This window comes from Grammomys surdaster, unplaced genomic scaffold (genome assembly GCF_004785775.1).
Source record: "Grammomys surdaster isolate TR1022 unplaced genomic scaffold, NIH_TR_1.0 67, whole genome shotgun sequence".
Lineage (NCBI taxonomy): Eukaryota > Metazoa > Chordata > Mammalia > Rodentia > Muridae > Grammomys > Grammomys surdaster.
This window is the reverse complement of record NW_021604569.1, coordinates 14,678,394-14,705,414: the sequence shown is the minus strand read 5'-3', so window position 1 is coordinate 14,705,414 and position 27,021 is coordinate 14,678,394. Positions and strand designations below refer to the sequence as shown.

Below are 27,021 nucleotides of genomic sequence, written 5' to 3'. Positions count from 1 at the left end.
TCTCTCTCTCTCTCTCTCTCTCTCTCTCTCTCTCTCTCTCTCTCTCTGTGTGTGTGTGTGTGTGTGTGTGTGTGTGTGTGTGTGTGTGTGTGCAAATGAAAATGTGAGAGTTTGTGGTGTTTAGAGTGGAACACAGAGGCCTGGTCCTGGTGAATGCTATGACAGTATGACAGTTTTCTTCCACTGGGCTATATCATGGTTCTTAAAAAGGATTTCTATTCAATAGAACTAAACATTTTTATGTATGTATTTACTCTCTGGGTCCCAGATTACTCCTCAAAACCAGTCAAGAAGATAACATCACAGCTTGTTCCATCAAATTGATGATGGGAAGGACAGAAATCCTTGATGAAGCCAATGTAATGGAGGAGGCCCTGCAGCTATCTAACCAGAGGAACACATCATCCATCAGGAGAAAGGATAAAAGTGCTGCTTAAGTTGCCACTAACCCTACCTTGCCTCAAGTTCTTAGACCTCGTGGAACAGAGAATTAAAAAGAGAAGTCATAATGTCTCTTGTATTTTTCTTAAAGGTTACCAGTTATTCAGATTCAGTCATGGACTGGTCCTGAAATCAATCCAATATTGGAAATAACAGTCTTCATTTGGAAAGATGGTTCTGGACATTTTCAGGGACATATGTGGAAATTAGCTGAAGTTCTCTATGATGTTATGAAAGCAAGAGATAAAGTTGGGGCAGGATCTGGATTTCAAACAAGTGTTAGCACATGTGTTAAGGCTCTTTTAATTGTCAAGTTAAAAATACTTTTGTTTCTTCTACAGCATTTAATGTAAGTTGCATCGATTGTATACCTTCTAATTGTGCTGGTGATTTGAAATACAGCATATCAGTTGTGGAGGTCTATCAACCAACTTTTGTTTTAGTATCCTGAGTATCACAGAACCTTGGTATTTTAAAAGTAGCTTTCAAGTACTGGAATAAATGATTCAGGCTTTAAGCAGAAGCAAGAGGGTAGTGGGCTTGATTATTGCTGTTAGAACAGCTATAAATACGTTAATTGCTAGCACCACTGTTTCTGCAATTGCTGTGACACAAGAAGACAGATACTTTTGTTAATCATTTAGCAAAAAATGTTACTAATCTGTTGAATATACCAGAAGATTTAGATAGGCATTTGGAAGAATGGATTGATACTCTTTGTCCTATTCAAATTACTGGAAGGAGGTTCAGAATTTAAGGGTAAGGAGCCATTATGATGAGTGTCATGCCAAAAAGCATTGAATTCATGTCAGTTCTACAATTTATAGTGATAGTCATTATAATTAGGAAAAAGTTTAATGACACATGCAGTGTATATGGGATAATCCTAACACCTCTCAGGATGTTTTAATGATACATATTGAGCTTATAAATTTCAAGAATGCTCCTTTGCGTAGTGTTGATGCAGTAGATACTGCAGATAAAATTAGCCACCAACCAAGGGAAGGGTCACAGTCAAGCACCAGCCCTAGATTCATTCAAAATGCTGGTAAAGGAAAATATTTAGCCTTCAATATGTCTAAGTCTAACCAAGAAAAGCAGACATATACATTCTTAAACAGAAGACCATGGTGCCATGCTGTATGAACTATCCTGTTACTCTTCTGCAACCACTGTGGACTGGCCAGAGAAAAATCACAGAGAAGTAAATGAAGTGCACTTTCTAAAAGCACACATATGCCTTTGAGCTTAGAGACTAAGAGTGAGGGTGCTGAAGCATGGATATCAGAGTGCCTTATGGAATCAGGGCCATGCTCTTTTCCATAGAACTTAACAGAGACATGGAAACACCACATGACTCTTGTTCTTATTCCATGTATCTAGCACAGTTTCTCCTCTTTCTGGGCCCATGTGTTGATGTTTTCTGAAAGGATCTGCTGTTCTAAGCTCCCAGGCATCCTCTATAGCACAGTCTATTTACAGGATAGAAAACTGTGTTTTATCATGTATGAGATGATTTTATATTTATTAATACTTTGGGCAGATAGAGTACAGTGTACTTGGCCTTGGGCCTATTTAATTAAAAACCTTATTTACTGTTAAGAATAATAAAAAGGCATGAAATTCTCAAAGTTTACTTAAGATAAAAGGGAGGCTTACCTCAGGGTCTGAGCCAAGTGATATTCTTAGGTCCAGCCATGTGTGGCAGTTGGCTTTTTAAAGTATTTGTTGCTTATTTGATATACAGGAAGATCCTTTTATTTGCTATGGAAGAATTCTGGAATTCTAGGGCACATCTGAAGCTACTGATACACTGAGTTCTACATATACTGTTATCTGAAATAATTTTAGCCTCTAAATTTAGCATAGTGAGGGCTATACTGTAATAAATAATAACAAAATATATGAAGTGAAACACTGCAATCAAAATTATTTAGATATATCTTCTCTTAAAATGTTGCATTGTCTTGAGCTTGCCAGTGACCTATTTTCTTCCTTGTTGAATGGAAGCCTTTTACAACTTCTCTTTGTCCTGTATGATTGGCAATATCACTCTTCTTGATCTTTGGAGCAATGACCTTAAGTAACATGAGGGTTTTGTTTTTTGGAAAGAAGCACTGTAATGTCACAATAGCAAATGTGATGACTGCAGGTGACTGTTAACAGACTACCAAACAAGTGAATCATATGTCCTAGGCAGATGGACAGAGGGAAGATCACATGCCATGCTGGACTGGGAAGACTGGTGCAAGATGCCTCCTGTTACTCAGAACAGCATGCGGTTTAAAACCTATAAAATGGTTATTTATAGTAGTTCCTCACTAACATTTTGACACCACAGTAGAACTCACAGCTGTAATTGAAATTAAGGGAAATGAAAGCATGCTTAAAGTTGGGCATTTGTATAAGGATTTACAGGAAGGAGATTATTTAGGACTCACTCACAGGCTTTGTACTAAGAGGGATCAGGATGACTTTGAACCCTCCACCTGGATCTCATGGTGCTGTGCTTAGAATAGAGCTTTGATCTGCACTGCTGCTAAGAAGTTGAGTATATTGTTTAACTTGAAGGAGAGTCTTTTACCAGCAAATAGTAGCCATAAGTACCAGTGGATTCTGAGATATGTTGGATTCATTGGCACTATTATTCTAGAATTATTACTCATTTTAATTTTGAAAAAAGGAGAAAGGGGCATGTCAATTGTGAAAATAAAATTTTATGCTCTTACTGAATACCTTGATTGAAGCAAATAATATCCCTCTTACTTTAGAAAGATTAAAAAATCATTTACTTTGGAGCCATTTTGAGTGACCATAGCCAGGATCAGAGTTTTAAATTACACCAAATCCCATGTCCCAGTGTGAAAACAGTTTCATGGAGTTTTTATTATATTACAGAACAAAGTCTTAAATCAAGGAAAATTTACAATATAGTGGAGGGTACATCAGATAGGAGGTTATAGCAGAAAAAGGAAAGCTTTTTCAAGGCTCGAGATGCTATTTGATGGTAATAACAGCATTTGAGTTGGTGGAAACTAGTGGTCTACATAGGTAATAGATTACAAATGTGTTTATTTTTTAATCACTTAGCTAGTTCTAACAGATAGGTGGGCAAGTAATTTCCATCTGAGGACTAAACCTAGCATAAGACAATGTAAGCCTCTGGACCTGAACCTTCCAATCTCTCCACAGTAATGAAGCCCTAAATAGTGAATCAGTCTTTGTGGACACTCTTTTTTCCCCAGGAGTCTGCTCACATCTCCACATGTGCAGAGAGATGTTAGATTTTCACTTTAGTTTCCATATATCATATATATATATATTTATTTTGCTTCTCTGTGGCATTTGCTGTGAATGCTTGTTTTGGTTTAAGATTACTTTCACCAACCCTACATCTGACAGAGAGATAATATCCCAAATTTACATAGAATTCAAGAACTTAGACACCAACAACCCAAATAAACAAATAAATACTGAGGCACAAAACTAAACAGAGAATTCTCAACAGAGCAATATTGAATTGCTGAGAAGCACTTGTAAAAGGTTCAAAGTCCTTACTCATCAGGAAAATTCAAATTAAAACAACCCTGAGGTTCCATTTTACATATATCAGAATAGTTAAGATCAAAAACTCACGAGATAGCATATCCTGCAAAGGATTTGGAGCAAGTGGAACCCTCCTCCATTGCTGGTGGGAGTTCAAACTTATGCAACCAGTTTGGAAATCAATTTAACATTTTCTCAAGAGGAAAGAGTTCTACCTCAAGACCCAGCTATACCACTCCTGGGCATATACCCAAAAGATACTCTAACATCTGACAAAAACACTTGGTCAACTATGTTCATAGTTGTAATAGCCAGAAACTGGAAACAACTTGGATGTTCCTCAACTGAAGAATGGAATAGAAAATCTGTTACATCTACACAATGGAATACTACTGAGATATTGTAAAACAAGATATCATGAATTTTGAAGGTAATTTGGTAAAACTTGAGAATAACATACTGAGTGATGTAACAGTTCCAGAAGGACATGCCTGCCATGTACTCACTTATAAGTGGATACTAGGCATCAAATACATGTACCATGTTATACTCCATAGATTCAAAGAAGCTAAACAAAAGGTAAGAGCCAAGCAAGGAAGCTGGAATCTCATTTAGAAGGGGGAATAGAATAGTCATAAAGGGCAAATGGTGGGAGGGAACTGGGAGGAAGGAGGTGTAGGGAAGGGAATGGGGGATTCAGAATCAGGTGAGGGGAAGGACAGGGAATATGATTAGATGTCTATGAAAATGAATGCAAGTGGCAACTGACAGGGGTGACAAGGTGGGGACATTTCCTCAATGAGACATAGCATGAGACAAGGAAAGTACCCAAAAATCAATGGGGTAACCTTAGCTGTGGCTCAATATAATAGGGATATTGGACCTAAAATGTCTACTTCCTGTATCCAGACAGAAACCAGAGTGGCGTGATAGAGACATCACCCCACCTACAAAACTTTCAATTCAAAATGTATCTGGTCTGAAAGTGATACTAGCATGAAGGGGGAGCAGAGACCAAGGGAATGGCCAATCAATAACTGGCCTCAACTGAGATCCATCCCTTAGGGAAGAACTAATCCTTAACATTATTAATAACACTCTGTTATTCTTGCAGACAGAAGCATGTTGTCTCCTGAGAGGCTTCACCCAGGAGCTGACTCAGACAGATACAGAAACCCACACCCAAGCAGCAGATGGACCTTAGTGATTCTTAAGGACAAATAGGAGGAGGAATTGTGGATCCTGTAGAGGATAAGAACGCCATAGGAAAACCAACAGAGTCATCTAATCTCGGTGCTTTGGGTTCTCACAATCTGAATCACCCACCAAAGTACATAAACAGGCTGGCACTAGACTTCCCGCTCATATGTAGCAGACATGCAGCTTGGCTTTCTTGTGGGTCCTGAACAATCTGAGCAGCCACTATCCCAAAAGCTGTTGCCTGTCTCTGGGATATGTTCTACTAATTGGTATGCCTTGTATGGCCACAGTGGAAGAGGAAGCACCCAGCCTTGCAGAGACTTGAAGTGCTAGGGTAAGAAGGGATACCTAGAGGGCCCCCACCCATTCAGTGAAGAAGGGGATAGGGGAGGGGGAAGTACTGTGTAAGGGGGTGACAGGGAGGGGATCAGTGAGCAGGATAAAAAAGTAATAAGTAAAAAAACTAAAATTATATTAAATTTTTAGAAAAGATTTAGATTCTAAAATAATATGTTTTAGTAAGCTTTCCTAGATGTTTCCCTTTGGCATCAAGTTAATTAGATTTCTTCTACAGACAAACATTTTCTTCTAAATTGTCAAATATAAATGTGCTTACTAAGGAATCTGCCAGTCAAATTCTTTCTAATTCAAAGAAATTACCTGACGAGCAATTCATTTCTAAGCTGTCCAATATATCTCATATTTTTGAACTGTTCAAGCTTATTTTTAATCCCAGAAAACAGTTGAGGTTCTGGTCATGACATTATCAGTAGACTCAGTTTGCTGAGTTGGCAACAAATGCAGGACTAGTTCTTAACCTGCCTTTAGTGGAAAAGATACCTGCTTTCTTGTCTCTCCTCTTTGGAAAGAAATTTCTTCTTGAGATGATCTCAGTCTTTTACAAAATTCAGTTTACTTTATATGTGAAGTCGATTAAAAAAGATCTTAGGTAGCTAATAAAATCTGGGTTGGATTTTCTGTTGGGTGCATATGTATCCTTTCACACATATAGGTGACATGTGTGGTAAAGAGGTTAATATTTTTTGCTGTAAAAACATTTGGGCTGCTCCTGAACTGTTTTTGTTTTGTTTTGTTTTGTTTTATGTCTTTGCTTGTTTGCTTGTTTTGTTTCTGTAGTAAAACTGAACACACTATTTTGAGGATAATATTTTTTTAATACCTTGAGGTGATTTTTCCCAGACATAGAATAATTATTGGAGACCTGTATTTGTCAATATATGTTTAGGCTTTATTCCTTTTTCCCATGTATGAAACTATTTTTGTCCACTAGAAAGCCCTGAAGTGACTTTTTTACTCATATATACATATAAAATGATAAAACTGCTTAAAAACTTGAAAACCAGCTCTTAATTTAGGACAATAAGTCTCACTATATTTTCCAGGCTGGAAGTGGATTGTTGGTTCTGGAACTGCTAGAAATACAGCAGCATGTCACTGTGGTTGCATAGAACATTGCGAGAATATTCTAAGTCATCTTCCGTTAGCTATCTTTATCTGTGTAGCAAGAAGGTGTCCCTGATGGCCAGTGCTATTTGGGCTTTCTAACTTGATTGGAATTTGGGGTCAGGTCTCAGCCCCAGTCCCTATACACATGGTTCCATCTCTTATTTTAGGCAAGTTTCTTGACTATTTTCAAAGTTTTTCTCTGGATTTGTTGGTAAGTTATGATCATTTTAATTTTTATATGGAGCAACCAATTTGTTGTTTAGGCTCAGAGCAAGTATTAAGTGTCGGTCTCCCGGATATGAACAGTACAAGTTGAATTTAAAATGAATGGTTTGCAACGTGTCTATGAAACCCTTAGTTGAGATAGAAGAGGTGTGTATAGAGAGAAGAAAGGAGAAGGAATATACGATAGAAAGTGAGATAAAGAATACATGAAATGAACACTGATTATCTGATACTTTAGAATAATATTTGGAGAAATAATTTATGGGACTAATATTAAAAACAAATCTTCACAGCATTTAAGTGAAATCATTATGCAAAAGAATACGAAGAGAAGTACATATATTTATGAGTTTCCACAAAGCCTTCTTTGGGCTCTATGCATTGTAGTAATCCATTTTTCTATATTGGACATGTAAGTCTGTATTTATGTTCTACATTTTTATGTTTCTAACTGAGGTTGAGAGAGAGAGAGAGAGAGAGAGTTAATCTTCTGCTATTGTGGCTAATTAGCTCATATGAAGTTGTGACATGGCATCATGGTTTCAGGCTATGGCCATTAGCCTGTTCTTTTAGATCAGCAGAAGCACAGATATCATGGCAGAGGTGTACTGTGGATGAGGCTGTTAATTTTATGGCAGCATGAAAGTAATGAATGAAAGAAAGGTGTGGCATTTCCAGTAATCATTTCCAGGTATGACTTCAATAAGCAAACATCCTTCATCTAGGCTCCACCTTTATCTTGGCCACTGCTTTCCATAGAAAGAAGCCAATGCCTTAAACGCATAAGACCTTTGGAGATGTTTTATATCAAAATTATGACATTATTTCTTATTTATTCTCACTTTGAGCCACATGTAGCCTAACTTAAAGTATAATGGCCAAATTAAGTCCTTTTCTCCACAAAGAACATAGGATCATCTCTGAGCATCATTTAAGAGTAGAAATTTCTTAGCTCAGAAGATTCATGTTTGTTCATCCAATATCCATTCACGCATGATGAAGTTCTTCAGTCTGAAAAAAACTCTGATTCTCTTTTGCAAGTAGATATGATTGTTAGAGGGGGATTTTTTCTGAGATATAATATTCTTTTGCTACCAGAATTATTAGAAATAGTATGAACTCACTGTAATCTCCATGTTTCATTGCAAGGACTAAGCACAAAGAAAGAAACCCATTTACCAAAGCAGAAAATGTGATTTTTTTTGCTCCCACATGCACTTAGATCTTTCCAATATTATGGATCTTTATGGAAGTTTTGATTTGCTTAACTTAATGAAAAGGATTAGAATTTTTATATGAGGATCTTTGAATTAGGAATGAAAGAAACAATTAATTTGTGGTCATTCACCTGGCTTTTTTAATTACTAGAAGCAAGCATTTTATTATGAAATTGAAAATTTTCTTTGTGCCTAGTTATTGTTCATAGTATTGTATTGCATAATGACACCATCACATAAGTCTACACGTTACACTGAAAATATTCCTCTTGGAGTCCTTCTGTTCCTTTTCTTGAATCTCTAACTCTAGTTAGTTCTTTAAGACCCTTCTGATTTTATCTGTATGTCATACAGTCCTATGTGATTGTATGTATCTATATTAGAATCTAGGTACCACAAATGACAGAAAATATATTTATCTTTATAAAAACAAACACATAATTTGACTGATATTTCTTATGGAGCATTCACTTTTGAATAAATGATATATTTTTATTATTTATGGGTAAAAGAAAACATTTTATTGTTAATATATATTACATTTTCATTATTTGTTCCTTTGTCATTAGACAACTATGTTGGTTCTATTACCTAGCTGTTATGAGTTATGCTGCAGTAGACCCTGATGAGCACGTGTCTCTGTGGTGTGCTGTCTTGGAGTATAGCCAATGAAAGCCAGAAGTTTGACCAAGTGGTATATTTCCTTTTTAAAAAACTCTTACATTGGATATTTTATTTATTTACAACACAGATGTCATTCCCTTTCCCCATTTCCCCTCCCTAAAACTCTCTATCCCATCCCCCCTCCTCCTTTATGCTTTTATACCATTTTAGTTACGTGCATTTATTAAAGTCAGTCCTTGGTTGAGGGTCTAGCAATAAAATAGATGCAAATAGTCAAAGAACAAGCAAGGCAATAAACAAAGTTCCGTGAACAATCTCATGATCACTGTTTCTAAGGGATTATCAGTATGACCAAAGTATCTGAGCCTATTTTCCTGTCCTAGCTCAAGGTTATTTTTATGTCTGAAGCCTACTTCCTTGTTCTAGCCTAATATTTAGGTTCCTGCCTGAGATTACTTCTTTGTTCTAGCCTAATGTCAGATTCCTGCCTGAAGCCTACTTCCTTCTCCTTGGCCTATGTTATATTTCTGCCAAGCAGCCCATTTCCTTGTCCTTGGCTCATGTCAGATTCTTGCCAAGCAGTCCTAAAGGCTCTCCGCCTCTCTCCCTTTTTTATTTCATTAACAAGACATTTGGCATAATTCTAACACCTCTCTGTATGTTTTAAGGATATATAGGGAGCTTATGAATTTTAGGAATGCTGCTCTGCTAAGTGTTGATGTGGTAGATACTGCAGATAAAATTACGCAAAGCCTGAGGTCAGTATTTCTATTTTGGTCAAGCTTCAAAAATGGCATAAATAGCTTGATCATGCTAGCCTTTTTTTGTCCTGGGAATACTTTTATTCTTGCCCATTGTATTAAAGCTTTTCTTTAACAACATCAACATGTTGGCAGCCAAAGTACATGGCTTGAACCTGAAAATGGACCTCCAGACAGAGTTATTTAATTAACAGGTTGGCAAGCTAAGGATGGGTAAGATTCTGCACAGAGCCTTACCAACCTAAGACAGAAGGGCATTGCTTTTGGTAATGCATATTGCATGACAGGTAAGGAAGGCATTCTAGTCAGAACGACCTAAGACAGATACATTTCCTTTTATAATGGTAATATTGGCCTCCACAGTTGCTGAACTAATTTCTACCCTCATCCACGGGGTAGGAGTTTTCCTTTACCAGTGCTTGTTTTCTTTTCTTAATAACTACAGTTCATTAAGATGAAATCTCAATGTAGTTTTCACTTGCATTTTTCTATTGGTGAATGAGATTGAATATTTTCTTCACCTGTTTACTAGACATTAATATTTTATCATTTGTGGGCTAAGTAGTTGAATTTATTTATTTTTCTTAGCTTTTCCACACAAAGAAACACTCTTCAGTATGCTTCCTTTTAAGGTGGTGGTATGTTTGAGCTGTCTGTACCAGTGGACATTGTTGAAATTGATTTTTCAGGTAATAGAAGTTCAGAGGAAGACTTTTTAGTTTCTATACACAGAAGACTGGATGTACAATTAAACTCTGTGTTTTTATTTTTTATAACAAGAAGATCATCAAAGAACTTCCCATATATCACAGTCTTGCTGCATCCAGCCCAAATTTTCATGTCAATACTAGCCTATAAAGAAGAGTCTGTTTTCTTAAATGGTTTCAATTTTAAAACTTAATAGTCTTAAACATTATCTCTGTTTCTAATTAGTTTTCTAATCTGAGTAAATCATAATTATTCATCATCATATTGATTTTTATGTGAAAATACATCTAAGAACAAAAATAAGTTTTAAAAAGTATCTGCATTTATTAGAACTCTTAACTTTATGTGGAAGTCACATAGATAAAATGTTCTCTCAAACAGCCTTAACCAAATCATTTTTAACACAGCAGGATATAATCCTGCAAGTTTAAGTATTAACTCTAACTTGTGAATCTAATTTTCTTAGGTTTCATTAGTAGTTATTCCTAAAATAAATTCCTATGAAATCTATTACTGTAAAATTACAATTACCCAGTAATTTTAAAAGGATTGCTGGAGAGAGACAAGAGTTAGGTTCTGGTATATTATGCTTAATCTATCATCTTCAATTGTCTGTTTAAATGTAACTTAGGAAGATTAATGTGAAAGGAACTCCTGGATGTAAATTACCCTCCATGAGTTTCTTATTATGCTTCACTCTTCATTATCTTCATTTCTACCTCCATCACTACAAAGTCCTTTTCATTCTTCCATTAACACAGCACAAATACCTACACTAAACAGATGTATTCTACAATTTACAAAACTGTGTCTTTCTTATCATATTCCTACGAATATAGGTCTGGAGGGAAGGAAACTCATCTGCCATCTATGGGAATTCTCAGACTATTCAGAACTCTAAGTTCTCCAAAAAGAAGTAACATATATTAGTATTTAATATGATTAATCTAATTTGGGCATGTATCATCATAGAAAACAGAAAAGACTATATTAATGAATGTATTATAAATTCAGAAAAACAACTATTGTGTGTTTTCTCTTATAAAAAATTCCACACCACACCCTGGATATTTAATTATTCATGCGTAGGGAATAAATGTGGGAAAATGTCAGGAAAAAAAACAGTGGTCCTTACGGTAGGTGGAAAAAGCTTTAAAAGAGTGGATAGTCTGGGAAAGTAATAGAGCAAAATAGAAGAGAGAATACTTGGGTTAAAAAGCATAGTAGCAGACAGGAGAGGCCAGGAGCTAAGGGAGAATGGGAGTGGTGGAACCCAACAAAATCAGATGTGATCACAAACTCTGTATGAAGACCAATACTTTGGAAACTAATTTAAGAAATGCCTTTATTTAAAGTGTAAAAACTATAGCAAGTTTCTAGGCATGCTTTGCTTCCAGCAGGTGCAGCTTTGCTCAATATCATCAGTCTACAGCTATCATCTATAGGCACAGTGTAACAGTGCAGGGTGGATGTTTGTCATGATGTGTAGTCTGTTCATGGCTGTCATAGCTTTGTTTTTACCTTCAAACTTTTTCAGACTCATTTTAGTTAGTATTGAAGAAGGTTTGTTTCTGTTTGTACCAGTTCATTCGATTACCTATAAAATATGACTGGATTTTTAACATATGAATAAAACCGCTTTAAACATCCATATGAATGATTTGTGTGAACCTACGTTTTCAAGTCTTTTGGGTAACCTCTAGGAGTAGAGTGCTAGATTGCTGAGCTTTCTCATAGACTATCAGGCTCTGATCAGAACTGGCTTGCCACCGTCTTCATTTCTACAAGTATCCTATTGTATCAAATGTGCACCTGTGTACTATCAGTATTCTGAGTTTTCTTCATTTGAATATATATTAGGTGTACTTCACTGTTGGCTAACTTTTAGATTTCTCAGTGACTTAGTGCTGAACATCTTCCTCTCTATTTGTTTATTCACGGTTGAGAACATTTATCCATTTTCACTTGAGCTGCTCTTTTTTCTCGTCTATTTAAAAATTCTTCATATATTTTACAGAATATTGTAGTTGTAATCTGTTAAACCACTCTGAGCTCCTGGAGGGTGATAGTCCTTTTCACCACCTACTGGAGATGTCTAGATTTGCAATTGAAAAGATACATGTACAGTGTTATTTTTAACATTCTTTATTATACTAAAGATCAAGCCACTCCTGAGCCTCCATGACCCTAACAGACCTCACATCCAATATTGTTGAGTTGATAATTCCTAAATCTATATTTCATCTCTGCTTTCCCAGACTCACTCAGGGAGCGGCCCCTGGGGCCACTTTCCCATATTCTTACATAACTGAGCTCTTAAGTCTGATCTATCTGCTTTCCCATCATGACAATTTTGTTAGTTCTCTCCTCTGTGTTTCTTGCCTGGGAATCCTAAAATTCTGCCTCTATCCCCCTGCCCAGTCACTGGCAGCTTGCTCTTTATTGACTCTTCAAGTAAACAACTGTTGTTAGGGACCTACAGTGAATGTGTGAATTCCCATGTAAGTACAAATCAAACCCACAATAGAATATTTCTTCATTAAATGTGATCCTTTTCTTTTGCAATTTTTTCTGTCTGTGGATTATCTTTTGTTTTCCCTTTCCATCTAGTGGAGGGTAATGGGTAACTTTTATCAAGTACCTACTACTAATTATTTTATAATTGTACCTTCACTGTTATTTCTAAAATGTTATTATTATATCCACAGTCATCTTGACATTCTCTTACCTTGCCTTTTATTATGGTCTGAGTGTGAAATGTCCCCATGGGCTTGAACTCATCATTCCTAAATAGTGCTGCATTTTGAGAGTTAGTAGAACAGTTAAGACCTAGAACTTTGCTGAATGAAGGGAGTCATAGGAAGGTGGAAATAGAGGCTTCACAGTTTAACCTAGCTTATTGTTCATTCTTTTCCTCTGGTTACATAAAGAAATGAGCTAACATTTGTCACATCCTTCTACTGCCACAAAGTTGTCAGTGTCATGACTCTCACATTGTAATAGACTGTAACTTCAAACCGTAAGCCAAAACAGTATTCTAACTTGAAATTGTTTCTTATCATAAATTTTATTACATCAATTTAAAAGTTAATTGATATAGAATATTGATTTCCAAAATTGTATCATAGCTGTAACTACTAGGCCATGAGGCATGCATGCATTTGGAACTGGCTTTTAGATAGAATTTAGCACCATTTATTCCTGCTGGACAGAAAACCCCTAGCATGTTACTACTAAAGTTTAATGGACAATTCTGGTGAGATATCAGAAGACCAGAAGGCAAGTAAAAATGAGGGCAGTTAATACAGAGTTTATATGAGTGCAGAAAGTATAAATACTGTATTGAAACTGGGCTAGAGGCAACTCCTATTATGTAATGACAATGAATATTAGTAAAGTAAGTCCACAACTTGCAAACTTTAGTTAAGTTTAATTCAAAAGTAATATAATTTGCTTATTGAGAGAAATCTCAAGATAATAAAACATTCAGGCTCTGCCATGGTTACTATTCACAGCCCCTTCCCAAATCTTCAGCTGTAAAGAGTACCAAAAAGAGCAAAAAGGATGAAAATGTACAGGTGGGAATAGAGGTTTCCTAGTTTAATGCAGCTTATTGTTTATTCTTATTGTTTATTGGTAAGAAAAGTACAGTGAGTGAATTCAAGCTATCGATAAAGCAAAATAGAAAAATAGCATCTGGAAGTATTATAGAGATTCATATCATTAAAGAGAAACTATGCACAGGGTATAGAGATGGTAGTATACTAGGGCAAGAACCTACCCAAAGGTGGCTTTGGGGTATAAATCTGAAAACCCCTGAAAGTGCTTCACTTGAAAAAAAAAAGTACTTGAAGAAAGATCTCCTAGACATTCCACTTCAGCAAAATTGATGGGTGAAGTATTTTCATGGTTCAGTCAAAAATATACATATATAGTGTATATATATATATATATATATATATATATATATATATATATATATATCACAATTTAAAGCTGCCTTCTTCCAAGTCTTTGATTTCTGAGGCTTGGTCAACAGTTTTTCTCTGTCTCAGGCTGTTTATTTCATTGTTTCAGTGAATACTTCAACATCCTAGTAAACATTGTTCTTTCCACATAAGCCCTGGAGCCTCTTTATTCCATCTTGAAAGGTGTCAGTTCTGGCATCAATTGCTGTTTGCCTGAAGCAAGAGCTTTAAAAGCCTTCTGAGCTGCTGTGTCTCTAGGATTTAAACCATCATCACTGGTCAGAAACAAGGACTATAAAACCAGGAGTTTCTATAAAGCTGTGAAAACAATAAGCAAGAAATTGGGGCAGCTTCCCATAATGATCCCTCATGTGTAAAGTGGTGTTTATGTTTTTCTGTTGAATCTGTAGTGCTGTAGACACCAAGCCAAATGAAGCCAGAGACTTGATGACACTGCTCAAAGGAGGAAGAAATGATCAACCATTCTTGGCATGAACATCTCTATAAAAAGCTTACCATATCCAGTAGAGCTTTGTCCAATAAAGGGAATAAGTTGATTGTCAGTTTTGAATAAGAGGTCAAAGCTAACTTTGTCTAATGTATAAGAGTGCTAACTATTTACCTTTACACTTCGACTTAAAATTGACAAGAAAAAGTAACACCACCTCTATTATGTGTTAGTCAACAATAACTTTTGTTTGCCTCTGCTGATACCTGTGTACAAGTCAATACACTGAATACTTGTGGGTTAAACAAAGCAAAGAAAGGAAACATACAACAGGTTCATATTCACAGATATAAATAAATGTAAAGACAGGTATTTTGAGGCAGTTACTGAACTATCCAGAATAAGAAGCAGTTGAAATGAAAATGGCTCCAAGAGGCTGATAGTGGGAGAGAGTAAGAGGTGGAAGGTGATAAGGAGAGATGGGGCGTGGTCATAAATTAACAGACACAGTTCGGCATTCAGTTAGCCTTAGGTTTCAACACAGCCTCAACCTCCAAAATAAATACTGACCACTCAAACTTGCACTCTGCTGTTCATAGGCCAACTGAGTCAAAGACTAGTTGAAAGGAAAATCTAAAACATTAATTGTAACAAACACAGCAAACTAACACAGCATATTGAGAACAGGGTAATTTGTGGTCAGGAGGAAAAGAAAAAGAACTCTGTGGTTCCACTAAAATTTTGTGTGTTGCTCAAACCCTTGAAAAACAGCTCATGAATTATTTATAAAAGGAAATCTAAGACTGATGGAACTGGCCTTTTCTCAGAAGGAACAGCTCACTACAGTAACATTTCAAACAAAGTCAACTTTCTGTGACCCAGTGCCACCAGTGTCTAAGAGTCTATGCCTTTGGGGCACCCATGGACTGTGAATTGCACCGTGAAAAACTATCATTTTATTAAGTTTGCTTTTCACTGAAGAGCAGCTGTGCTATTTCCTGGCAGCCATCTGTTTTCCTCTGAAATGATCAGCAACGACTTCCTGGATTAAGCTATCTATTGGTGAATATTTAGCTTGCAGAAGGTGGTCTTCAAAGGAAGTGCTTTGGTAATTACAAGGCTGTTGAAGAGTAGAGGAAGGGAGATAAGTATAGAAGAAAGATAGATGCCATGGGCCAGTCTCCTTGAGGTACAGAAGGAACAGGCACGGGGGGGGGGGGGAAGAAGAAATGTTCCAAAATATTTTGATATTGGGTTTTAAATACTAAGAAAAAAAAAACAGTGTAGAAAGGAAGCACAGAAACAATGACAGAAGAAGTAACCAAAGGTAAAATACTACAAACTACAGCCATCACCTAAGGGCTACAGATGTATCCCACTGGTAGCGTATTTTTAGAATGTATAATGTTAAGGCTTAGACTATTAGCACCACTAAAATAAATCAAACAAAAGTGAAAACACCCCCTAAAATATTAGATTTTAAAGTCATTTCTTTAAAGTGGGAAGGTAGGATGCAATATGACTATGAAAGGACTATGGAGGACATACGCCACAGCAGTCAACGAAGAAAGTATGTACTAGAACATCAGACTGACTTTAATGGAATACATGAAAGGCTTGGAAAAGCTTCAAATAACCTAGATTTTGGCTGCCAATATTCATAACAAGGTGTCTGATAAGGTTTGTTTGGTCTGACAGTTGAATAGCTAAAAGCAGGAAAAATCTTGCTTTAGAGTACCAGGAGAGAAATTTTGAACACTAAAAATGGGAGCAGGCAGAATCAGCAATTGAAAGAAGAATGTATTAGGGGTGAGGAAACAAAGACTTGTTACAGACACAAAGATAAAAAAAACCTCTTCAAAGCCAGAGGGGGCAATGGGAAGCAGAAAACTAGTCTCCTCTTGAAGGTTGAATGGGCTTTCTCCTCTTATAAAGGAAAGATCAGTTTTAAGAAAGACTGGATGGCTCATTGCTCCACAACTGTTTTATAAACATGTACTGAACTGGCCTTGAATTGTTGAGCCAGTCCATCAGCAAAGGCTTGACAGGAAAAAAACGAGAAGACAGCAAGACACTTGTTTTAAGACAACAGGCTTTTATCTGGAAGGAAGAAATAAGCCTGACAACTTGTAAGTTGCCGTCTTTACTACCCAATAATGGCTGCTCTGACTGTCTGTCTGTCTGTCTGTCTGTCTGTCTGTCTGTCTGTCTATTCAGGGAGTCTGCTCCTAGCCCCTCACCAATAAAACATCGTAAGTGGAAAACAGCACATTTAACCTCATAACATATCAGTGAACAACAGAAATATAACAGCAATATATAAAACACTTACCCAATGCTATCTTTGCACAGAGTTTTATAGTGGTTTGTTCAGAACATAGTTTCTACAACTTCCACATCTATTTCTTTTTAGTATACATAAAGAGAGAGAAAGAAAATAAGGATGAAATGAAGGAAGGAGGGAAGGGAGAAAAGAAAGAAAGAAAGAGAGAGAGAAAGAAGGAAGGAAGGAAGGAAGGAAGGAAGGAAGGAAGGAAGGAAGGAAAGAAAGAAAGAAAGAAAGAAAGAAAGAAAGAAAGAAAGAAAGAAAGAGAAAGGAAAAAAGAAACTCAAGCTCAAAATGCAGAATTCCTAATTGCTGTAAAGGTAGAGAATTAGGAAAATTCTTGGCTCTTTTAAAGTTAGTTTCATTAAATTTTTATGTGATTGATGCATATGTTATTTAGTGAGTTAGACCACATCATTTAGATTTTTATTTTTTGCCTCGATTTCATCATTACAGGTTAATCCACTTCACAGTAACTTAAAGAAGATTGAATACTATCAGTTTCTAATTAAATCACTCCATGTTCTGATTGGAGACAAAATGGGTTTGATTTTCATCTCATTTCAAAAGAGATGTTGTTAGTGATTCTAATAATTTAACTTCATTTTCTCTAAATACCAAACATTAGTAATACTTAGAGCGATTTCCCATTAGAAGGCACTTGTGACCCAAAATGTATAATAGGTTTCCTCCTAAAATATTTTCTTGAAAACGGCAAAGATCATTTTATCATGAATGGTAAATTGTTTATCCATTTGCTTTATTTGATTTTGAATAAATAGACTCTAATCTCACTTATTGTTTCTTTTTGAATTTTTTTCTTTTATTGGATATTTTCTTTATTTACATTTCAAATGTTATCCACTCTCCAGATCTCCCCTCCAGAAATCCCCTATACCATCTCCCTCCCCCTGCCTCTATGAGGGTTCTACCCCACTCACTCACCCACCCACTTCCACCCGCCCTCCCTGGCATTTCCCTATACTGGGGCATTGAATTCCCACAAGACCAAGGGCTCCTCCTCCCACTGATACCCAACAAGAGCATCCTCTGCCAGAGCCATAAGTCCTTCCATGTGTACTATTTGGTTGTGGTCCAGTCCCTAGATGCTCCATGGGTCTGGCCAATTGACATTGTTGCCTTACTCCATGGTGGTGGAAACTTCCTCACCTACTTCAGTCCATTTTCCAACTCCTCCATCGGGGACCCCGCCCTCAGTACAGAGATTGGCTGTGAGCATCCTCCTCTCTATTTGTCAGGCTCTGGCAGAGCCTCTCAGAAGACAGCCATATCAGGCTCCTGTCAGCAACCACTTCCCAGCATCTGCAATAGTGTCCCGGTTTTGCGACTGTATATGGGATGGATTCCCAGGTGGGGAAGACTTTGGATGGCCTTCCCTTCAGCCTCTGTTCCACGCTTTGTCTACATATTTCCTCCTGTGAATATTTTGTTTTCCCTTCTAAGAAGCACTGGATCATCCACACTTTGGTCTTCCTTCTTGTTGAGTTTCATGTGTCTGTGAATTGTATGTTGGGTATTTCTAGTTCATTTCATTAGATGCTGAAAAAGTATTTAACAAAATTCAACATCCCTTCATGTTAAAAGTCTTGGAAAAATCAGAAATTCTAGGCCCATACCTAAACATAATAAAAGCAATATACAGCAAACTAGTAGCCAACATCAAACCAAATGGAGAGAAACTTAAAGCAATCCCACTAAAATCAGGAACTAGACAAGGGTGTTCACTCTTTCCCTATCTATTCAACCTAGTACTGAAAGTACTAGTGCAATTAAACAACAAAAGGAGGTCAAAGGGATACAAATTGGAAAAGAAATCAAAATATCACTATTTGCAGACGATATGATAGTATACTTAAGTAACCCCAAAAGTTTCATCAGAGAACTCCTAAACCTGATAAATTCAGCAAAGTGACTGGATATAAAATTAACTCAAACAAATCAATAGCCTTCCTCTACTCAAAAAATAAACAGGCTGAGAAAGAAATTAGGAAAATGGCACCCTTCACAGTAGTCTGAAACAATATAAAACATCTTGGTATGATTCTAAACAAACAAATGAAAGATATGTACTACAAGAACTTCAAGTCTCTTAAGAAAGTAATTGAAGATTTCAGAAGATGGAAAGATCTTCCATTCTCATGGACTGGTGGGATTAATATAGTAAAAATGGCCGTCTTACTGAAAGCAGGCTACAGATTCACTTATTATTTAACAATGAGAAATGTTGCTTATTTGTTTGTTTTCCTATCAAAGGTGCCTAAGTTTTTCCTTCTAAGGTGGAAAGGCCAGCAAGAACTCATATTTTCTGATCTGATCCACATTGTATCAATTAGCATCAGGGTGTGAAGTCAAGTGCCCACCAAGAAGATGCGATTCAGTCACCATCTATAATAGTAAGAAAAGATGTTTTCCATATTGGCCAAGAGTATTTGCTAGACAAGTTTTAATTTTAGATTACAGTTTACAAAAACAGAATTGCCTTGCTGAGTTACTCTCACTTTGTATATTTCTTTATATGAAACATAGGTTTTTCTTTTATAAAACAACAACAACAAAAAAAAATTAAAAGTGTTTAATAGAAACACTTTAAGAGAGAGTGCTGCATCACATTTCCTACAAGTTTCCTTCCATGGATATTTTGGGATCTAATTTAGAATCACGCTGATAGAAATTTTTAAAGAAATTTCAGTAACCAGAAAACCCAGTCTCTTCTCCTGGCCAGGTGACTAAGACTTTAATCTTTCATGAATTGTATGATTACAGGTTAATCACTTCCCAATAACTTAAAGTAGTTTGAAAACTGTTAATTGATAATGTAATCACTCCATATTTCTTATTAATATCGCACTTGAAAATATAGAATAGTGCCTAGTGAAGAATATAGTTTACACAATGATTTTAGAGGACACACAGATTGAACCCTGTATTATGTAGAAAAAAACAACAGATATGTTGAGAAATCTCCTTATAACTTTGGAATAGATGCAGATGAGACATTTATGGAATCAGATCCTACACTGGTCCCAGAGCCCTTCAGATTGTCATTATGTTACTTACAGAGGTTAGATGGGGCATGATAAATGAAGAATGAGCTTTCATCCTAAAACAAATTATCTTATTTTGTTCATCTAGGAGATATGGAAGAGGATACCTAGAGGATGTTTCAGAGACATAGGGCACTGTGCTCATGATAAAACGTTGGGAGACCATAGTACTTCTTGGAGGAGGAGGGAAAACAATGTTTTCTACATCCTGTAACATAATCCTGGGGCACTGCTACCTGGGGTCAATCCTTATCTCTACAGACCTCACAAGAATCTAAGCTGAAGGATTTTCTGTATGTTTTCTTTTATAGAACTTAGTAATTTATATGATATATAAACAAAAAATATAAGTAAAAGTGTTTTCTTTTTTCAATAGACAACTCAGTGGCATTGATTAGGGTTACAACACCACAAACCATAAGCACTATTTCCATAATATTTATTCTTAATAGAAACTATTCCCATCGGCTGATCTCTTCCATTTCCTCTTTCCCCTCCACATGATAAATTAAAATTTACTTTATGACCCAATAAATAAACAATGTGCCTTCATCAATCCATCAGTATTGATTTGAGTGAGAGTAGGAAGAATGCTTGAAATATGAGTAAGGAGAATTTATAAACACTTTACATAGTATTTATATTTGCTTATAAGTAACTGCATGGCAAGTGAGTAGCTAAAAGAACTTCATCATCCAAAGAATATGAAAGCAAGAAGACAAGAAAGTAGTGAATAACTAAGTTGTATTTAAAGCACTTTATTATGAGAAATCCAATATATATTACATGTATGTATACATTGTTTTTCAATTCTTGACATCCTGGGAAGTGAGCCCACAGCTGCTTTGTGTTATTGAGCCCCCTTTATTTAATGTATGTGTACATAGATGTGTGTCTGTGTTTGCCTTAAAAAAATAGACTATCATCAATGTCCAGCTAGATATAGGCTGAGACAAAGGCAAAACTGTTCAGAGGAAAATGTCAGGAGATGGTAAAGTGTATTCATAGGTAAGCAGATCTAATGGATTTTGTATACTGAAAATCACATGGGCGTAATAATGTCTGAAGTTTGGAACACATATAATTTGTGAAGAATGGTATCAGTACATGAATGAGAACCAGATGCACCAAAATGCATGTATTGTGATGTAAAGATCAAGTGGGCATTTTATCTTCAGTTTTTATTCTACTTGTCTACTTTGTCTCTATTTTGTATGCAAGTTATCCCAATTAGTATTCTAAGTATCTTCCATGTTTGATATTTAAACATAGGATAGTAGCCATGGCATCTGGTAGCCCCCTGACAGGTTTAGCCTTAATCACTGGAATGTTAGAGGAATTATATGTTCAACTTTATTCATGCATCTTGAGCTGATGCATGAATTTTCTTCTTTTACTGTTTTCTTTTTCTTTTAGAAGTGGGCTGTATAAAAGAAAAGAAAATATTGGTATCTAGTTCCATTAGTATGAGCCACAGTGTTAAAGTTGTACATGTTCCCTAATTGGGAGCCAAATTCAGTTTCTTCAAGAAATCTTAAATAAGAGTTCAGGGGAAATCCATTCCTCTTCTTGAATAAATAATTTTATGTGAAGTGAGATGCCAAGAGTCACTTCATTTACTTTCTAAGAGTTTTCTGGTTTGAGAGAACAAAGTTGAGTATAGAAAGAGACCTGTGTTTATATAATTTCCCTGAGTTCTGTGTTACATTTTCAATGTCTTGCAATGAAAAGAACAAAGGAAAATGATGTGTAAATCCATACTTATTTTTTGTTTATCTCATTTAATTTGAAACTATGTTTTTGTTGATGTTTGTTGTGTTTTGTTTTAGTTTGTCTTTTGTTTGTTTTGACTTATTTTGTTTTTGGTAACAGTGTTTAAAGTTTTCAGAGATATAAATGAGGACATAGTTTTCATTTTCTTAGACTTTGATCCTAAGAGTATGAATTAAGAAATGTTGTGTAGACACATACATTCTCCTCAATGACTAGAATTCTACTAAGTATTAGTGAGTTTATCTTTAAAAATTCTTCACATGTTGTAGATTATAAATTTTTACTACCCTTCAGGGTTGTCTTTGTAAATGGATGTGAATTGCAGAACTCTTGAACTTCAAATGATTTAGTTTTACCCACCCATCCTATTTGGTATATATTTCTTCAATTTTTCATCTCTCTTACCTCTCTGTGGCCCCAGTCTCATTCTCTCATCTCTTTTTGGCCTCAGTAATGACTTCTGACTTTAAAAACAATCAAACACTAAGTAGGATAGGTATAATGAGAAGGAGTAGTTACTATAGTGTTTCTTTTCTCAAGCTTGAGACCTTTTTTAGATTCTCAGACCCTTGTAGAAGCCAGACAGTATATCATTCATGTCTGTATCTCCTGAGATGGTCTGGGAATGGGCAGAGACAGGAGGGTCCTAGTGGCTTTTTGGTAAGCCACTAGAGTAAAAAGGGCATTATCATGTTCAGTGAAGAGATCCTTTCTCAAAATGTAAGATGGAGATATAGCTGGATGGTTTGATAGCAGAGCTGGTCGCTGATCCTACAGGGTTACCAACACAGAGCCACAAATTTTATCCAACATCCTCAAAGATGAGAAGGCTCTCAGTTGCTGCTCTGACCCCGGTCTTCAGCACCAAGGATTTTCTACTGCAACAAACGATGCCAAGAGTTAATGATCCTGAGGAGTCTCCTATTTTTCATAGGATGGTTCTGGGACTATAGAAGTTTGGTTTTCCTGCTATGCAGTTTTCACTCTCATTTCTTAGCTTATTAATATACGAATGGCATCCCCAAGGATAATAATGAAAGAATAGCATGGATGTCCTTCAGAAAAACTACACTTTAGTTGACTCACAACAGGAGCTCTGATGATGATGAGACCCAGAGTTACCACAATGGTGACTCAGGGTCTAAATCCTCAGGGATTTAGTCACATTGGAATTGCTACTCCTGATGCTTACAGTGCCTGTAAGATATATGAAGAACTAGGAGTCACATTTGGGAAGAAACCCGCGAATGGTAAATTGAATGGTCTGGCATTCGTTCAAGATCCTTATAGCTACCAGACTGAGATTCTTAACCGTAACAAAATAGGAATGATTACTTAGCTTTATGAGAATGCTCTTTTGTGGTGCCTGGGACAATGGAGATAAGAATCATCATAATTCAAGATGCTGAGGCATCTAAAGGTTCCAGGACTAATGGGTCTCTGCCCAGTTTATTCATTCTGAAATTCTTTTTATTGTTTTGTTTCAGTGAGTTTTTAAAAATTTCTTCTCCTCTGCTTAGTCAACCTAATTTTCCATTAGCCATGTGTCTTATTACTGTGACAAAGTTGTGTGGTTTTCTTTTTAAGATAATAATTAGAACAGATACGTGTACAAATTAAAAGGAAAGTAAGTCAGAAAAGTGGGCACACCTTGATGATAACATACACACATGATATACCACACATAAACAAATAAGGAAACTAATAAAATTTAAGCCTTTTTACCTTTCAAACCCATAGTTTGGGTCTAATCTGTTACTTAATAACTTTGTCAAATTACAAATCCCAAACAAAAATACTGACTTTGTTTGTACACATTTCTTCACTTTCATAGTCCCTGTTTTAGTAAATTATTATTCATTAATCTATCCCAAATATTTTCCAGTTTTCCGAAATATTTCCAGTTTCCAAATATTTTAAAAGCAGACATTCATAGTAGTTTGTAGTTGACATAAAATATTTAGATATAGTTGTCATGTCTGGCTTAGAAAATCATTAGGAATCCAGAGTGTCCCCCTAAGCAGTAGGTCTTATTTATTGCATTCTCATTTATTGTTCCTTGCATCTTGTTCTCAGTAGAGTGTTCCTCCTTGGAGATTTCTGTTAGAGGAGACTAGTCTGTGTTATGTGTCAGGTGCTAGGTTTAAAGAAAAGTAATTGTGTTTGTGGGTGGGGATTCTGTTTCTAGCTTGACTAGGAAACAGACCTGACTGAGAATAACAACCTTTAAGATTTTAAGATTATTTGGTTAAAAAGAAAAATCAAATATTTTCTGTAGCTTAACCATTTAAACAAAACACCTATCTGTCCTGTTCTGGATATTTTTCTCCTTCTTTGTACATTTTCTCAAATTTACTTTATAGGATCCTTTATCTTTGCTTCCTTCCTCTCTCAAAGTAGATTGCCATGGGCCAGTCCTGGTGGTTCTTCTTTCTTGTTCTTGATTTTTCTTGAGGCAACAGAGAGGAAAGAACATTTGCAGGGTTAAGGCTTGGTTTTATGAGATATTTAGGGTTGCTGTATACTAATAAACCTTTTCCTGTCTTAAGTCTGTCACTTTGCTTCAGTAGCTGACCTGCCTTCTGAGTTCCCCTCAGAGGTGAGAAACTGTTTATCACCTTGTCCTAAAACAGCAGGGGATTAAGTAAAGTAGCCTTTCTTCTATCTCCACTGCCTGCATGGCTCTAACTTTCAGCCAGCTAGTTATAGTCACAGGAGGAAAACAGGACACTTTGAAAAGTGATTTTTAGGATTTATGTCTAAGTCCTAAAAAGTTTCCTATGAAAGCTCTCTAAGAAAAAAGGGGAAAAGGGCTTGTAAGAAAAGGAAATAAGAGGTCAAAGAAAAAAAGATGATAAGCAGAATGCTCTCCTCTCTTTGTCCTCAGCACAGATATTTCTTTCAGAATACATGATCATAAGGTAAAAAGTTCATTTTAAATTTATGCATAAGTTCAAATTGTAAATCAAATAAGAATTTTACAAAGGGGAATGTTTACCTGCATATCCATTAGTAGTAATTATCTGGCTAAACATTCATCATCTGTCACAGTTCTGTGGGTTTATGGAGGGTTAAAAACCATAAGTATTTTGTTACTATCAGTGAAGTTTTGTATACATAAACCCAGTCAATATTTTATCTTCTGTCCTATCACCTATGGTAAATTCATAGTTGCCTTTTTACAACCTTTTGTTAATGATTTCAGAACCTCTTAGAATGTGCTTTGAGTTGTAGATGCCTGCTTGCTATCTCAGAAGCAGTTAATACATGGTACTAAAGACTGGCAGAGTTCTCATTGCAGTTTTGACTATCAAAAAGGATTTGATAACAGTGTATTATAAAAGAGCTTAATCATAAATATAATTTTAGGAATTTTATAGAATCATCATTAAGGATTAAGAAATATTCTATTTGTCTATACAGCATCATTATAAGACAGTAAAACTTTGTTGTTCTGCAGAGATATGTTCAAAATGGTGGGCCAATACCTAGTGATTGTTATACTTATTAAATAATAACAAGAAAAGCATATTAATAGCAGAATCTTTATTAAAATGGATTTCGTCTAGGCCTAGCCTACTGGAGCAAATGTACAGTAGATTTTAATCCAAGTTGGACTCATTTCAGGAAGATCGCCTACTAGTTATTAGCTTCTACTTGGCTCCTAACAGTAGACCTACATTGTCAACAGCACATATCCCTGTTACTGGGCACAGGCTATTTGAACAATTCTTATTTTTGACTTGTGTGCATCATGATAGTATCTCAAGTTGCATACAAAAGATATGAGGGAATCACAATCAGAAGACAGTTTTATCCATTTTCTTTTCATATGTCTCTATTTTCTAATCTCGAGGAATCAGAATTTAACTCCTCCACATTTTTATCCTGTGTCCTCTCTCTTCACAAATCAATAGAAATTAGGAAATGGAGGAGAGGTCATGATGTTTGAGATTACTTTCCTTACAAATAAAAGAACAAATAGAAACAAATTTGTGAGTGTGCATGTAGATAAGTAGAAAAATTCATTTTACTTGGAGAACTATGCCTTCTCTTCCAATAAGAATTACAGATTTCGATATTCTTTGCATCCTTTGATTACATTAGCTCTGACCTGCTGTTCTCTCTTTTTGGAAATCAAATTCATGTAGATAAGGCTAAGCTAATTTATCCTTTAAAGATAGAAGAGTAAAGCCACTAACTTCTCTCTGTTCAGGACCCTGACTTCCCATGTACTCTGCTTGGAACGATACCTGTCCCATGATAGTAAGTAACTAATAGGATGAACACCTTAATGAAAAGAGAAGATTAAAATGAGGCCCCATGTGTAAGGTTATGAGTCTCTTCCATGATCAGATGGTAATTGTTAGAAGTGGAGAATAAAGGCTTCAAGCCCCTCAAATGTAGACTCTAGCTGTGAAGCTATTCTGTGATCTCCATCATTCACTGTCAGAGTTCCATTCAATTTTCACAGTTGTCAATATCTAGCCACACAGTGCAACATTATTTATGGCTATGCTAATTAAGTTGTAATAGTGAATATATTTTAGGATAAAATGGCACAAAACATTAATGTTTTCCAAAAAGAAAAGTTTTTTTAACTTCTTTTACAAGCATTACTTGCATTCGGTACTTGTACTTTTCGAACATGTTTTAGGGAAGAAAATTCAAGGTCAGTATTTTCACAAGCACAGACGCAGACATTATAGACAAAATGCATAGAACTAGAGCAAGCATGCCATTGTCATGTTCAATGTATCCCTAGAATATTTCTCTATATACGTTGTTCAGAGATAAACAGTGTATAGCAAAGTAATTATCATAGAATAACTGACACAATCAAAATCAGAATCAACCCACAGACTGTCACTGAAAGATGAGACAGATATATGAAATGTGATTCAATTATATTTGAATAGCATGCAGAAGTGACAAGGAGTTACAGTTATATACAGCAGCATGAATGCATTTCACTAAATAATTTTATACAAATGGACCCAGAGTCCGTGATATATGCATTTAAAGAATCCTCATTTCTTTGAAGTTTAAATCAAGTACTTTTGATCTATGACTATAGCAGTTAGGTTAACTGTGTCTTCATGTAGGAGAGATGGACAGAGATAGAGAAGTAGTTACATTGCAAATAAAAAAATTTAAAATCCCTGTTCACAGTGTTTATTATCTGGTTTAAGTTGACAGGCAATAAACAAGAAAATAAATAAAATACATTGGCTGCCAGTTAATGATAAGAA

The 27,021-nt window shown here is 35.8% G+C and overlaps 1 pseudogene; it reads left to right on the top strand.

Moving 5' to 3' along the window:
• Positions 1 to 23,108, top strand: part of LOC114630633 — a 31,248-nt pseudogene extending 8,140 nt beyond the window's left edge.
• The last annotated feature ends 3,913 nt before the right edge of the window (positions 23,109 to 27,021 follow it).